This window comes from Hipposideros armiger, unplaced genomic scaffold (assembly GCF_001890085.2).
Source record: "Hipposideros armiger isolate ML-2016 unplaced genomic scaffold, ASM189008v1 scaffold_960, whole genome shotgun sequence".
NCBI classification, from domain to species: Eukaryota; Metazoa; Chordata; class Mammalia; order Chiroptera; family Hipposideridae; genus Hipposideros; species Hipposideros armiger.
The window spans coordinates 623,435-626,043 of NW_017732310.1; the positions used below are offsets into that span (position 1 = coordinate 623,435).

The 2,609-nt window shown below is 44.1% G+C and overlaps 1 pseudogene; it reads left to right on the forward strand.

The window, feature by feature from the left end:
• The first annotated feature begins 272 nt into the window (after positions 1-272).
• LOC109375481 (60S ribosomal protein L18 pseudogene) overlaps positions 273-2,609 on the forward strand; it is a 14,572-nt pseudogene continuing 12,235 nt past the window's right edge.

The following is a 2,609-nucleotide window of genomic DNA, read 5'->3' on the forward strand; positions in this document are numbered from 1 at the left end:
TAATAAGGTTAGGTGGAATTTCTTCTCTGTGGGAGAAATTGAAAAAATGCTCAAGTACATTAAGGACAGTGGAATGAAGACAATATAGATTCATTCCAGAACTTTGAGACACCCTTCACACTCTGGAGTTATAAAGAGCGGATAAAAATAAATAGAGGCTTCCTGGAACGAACCCAGAAAAAGTAATTTGAAGATTGCAAAACTCAGCCCTGAGTCCCCCAAAAACAAACTGTTTTACTTAGAAGTTTAATTTAACACCAGCTACCGCTAACATGGAAGTAGCAGGTGGGCTTTTAAAGGTAAACACTCAAGTCCAGAAAGCTATTATTCAAGGGACTCATTCTCTGTGACAAGCTGAAAAGCAGTATCTTCTTTCAGCAGAAGTGTATGACAGGGTTTGGGGCTGTTAAAACAACTGAAGTTCCGTATAATTGGGAAATTGCCTCTTTCACACAGCCCATCACTCACTCACTTGGCTGTACTTAATGGAAGATGCTGATGGAAAGCCACAAAGGTGTCACTGGGGTGACATTCCATTTAAAGTCACCCCCAAACAGACAGTGTGAGCTTTCCAAGGGGAGGCATAACCATTGGGCTGGAAGCAGGCAGGGTTATAGAGCAGAACATAACAACACAGGAGAGAGTTGTACAGCCCAGGGACGGAGGAATGGGGCTCAGTGAGATGTAGTGTCATCGCTGCTCGCAGATGGATTGTGTGTCCCTCTTCCAGCACCTCTCTAGGCCCTGCTACTCCCTAGAGGAAGAATGCAGAATATGGAAGCAAATGTGTACTTTTGTTTGATTGAGAATTTATGGAAGCAAAAATGAAGAGGAGGAAAGGAAATCAAAAGTCCTTGTGTAACGTCATGAAAAGTAGATTAGAAAGCAGGAGTAAAAATGTGTGTGGCTTCTCACAATATGACCTCCATTTTGTCATCAATGAGGGACTTGCTTTAGATGATGTCAAAGTCAGCTTTAGAAGTTTATTTCTTCAGATTAATAGTTGTTTATTTCAGTTGGAGGGATGGATTTAGGGAATCAAACAAGAGTAAATATATAGGACTTGACAGGTCCTTTTAAAAATAAAAGGATTGACCTAAAGTTGATTATGATGACTGGTGATAACATGACCTTGTACGTACTGACCAATGCCTGAATCCGCCTCCCTGTCTTCTTCGATCCACTGCCTGTCACTCTCCATTGTCTCAATCATTACATTCTCCGTGGATTTCCCTGCCTCTGTTCTTACCGTCTTCTAATTCATTTCTGCATTCTAACCAGAGAGATATTACCCCAAATGGCAAATCTGCTCATATCACTCCTTTGCTCAAAAAAATAATACATTGTTCACTGTTGGCCTCAAAATAAAATCCAAACCCCTTAGTTAATGGTGCACAAAGCCTTTTGTGATATGAACTCAAAGAAGTGCCATCAGTGGCAGGACTGAGGAGGAAGCCTGCAAGGACTGGGGGTTGTCTATCTGAAGTGCTCTCAGAAACATTCTTAGAAGAATAGAACAGGAGTCATGTATAAAAGGAGGTGCATAAAAGCTAGTAAAAATGCCTAGTATCAAAGTTAAAGGGTTGAGGCTCAAAGCATGAGGCCCAGAAACACATTAAAAAGGTCTGAAGCGGGCCGGCCAAGTGGCTCGCTGGTTAAGAGTTGGCTTGGGAGCGTGAGCTCTGAGCAGCAGGGCTGCCGGTTCGGATCCCACATGGGCCAGTGACACTGCCCTCTACAGCTAAGATGGTGAACAACAGCTCGACCTGGAGCTGGGCTGCCGTGACTCACTGGCGATGGAGTAGGCTGCAGTGTAGCTGCAGTGGACTGCCGTGAGCGACTGTCCAATGGCCAGAGACCCACTGCCTCAGCCGGGGAGAGTGCAATGATCACAATACTAACATGGGTCAGTGAAGTGACATCCTTCACAACTAGACTGAAAAAGAAAAGGACAGCAACTTCTCTGTTCCCCTTCCCCGATTCCCCAGCGCTGTTCCCCTCCCCCAATTCCCCAATAAAATCTTTAAAAAAAAAAAAGGGTCTGAAGATCTGAAGCAAAATAGATAGAACTGGTGCAAAGAATGGGTAGGGAAGACGCTTTAGGAGGACACTCGTGCATGGTGAGGGTGCAGCTCTTCATTTACATGCTGCCTCCTGTCTGTTGGAAGAGAGTGGATGTGAGGAAGCAGGAAGGACTCAGCACTGGATCCCTTCCCAGCTTCAGTGGCTACTTGCTCTCATCTGTGCTGCCCTCCTCCAGTGAAAGAGGAGACCGAAAAATACCCCGTGCTCTTTCACATGACTTTGCTCACGCTGTTCTCATTCTGGAATAGACTGCTTATTTGTTTTCAACCTTCAAAAAATAGTGTAATTTCTAAAACTTGAAAGGACCCTTCTATGGGCCCTGACACAGTTGTTCCTTCTCTGTCTCCATAGGACCTTGTACATGCCTAAGAGATAATGGTATATAATATTATGTACCATTATTACTTCTTTTTTTGTTTGTTTGTTTGTTTTTTAATTGGGGAATTGGGGGAGGGGAACAGTGTTGGGGAATTGGGGAGGAGGACCAGCCAAGTTGTTGTTCTCCAATCTTAGTTTTGGAGGAC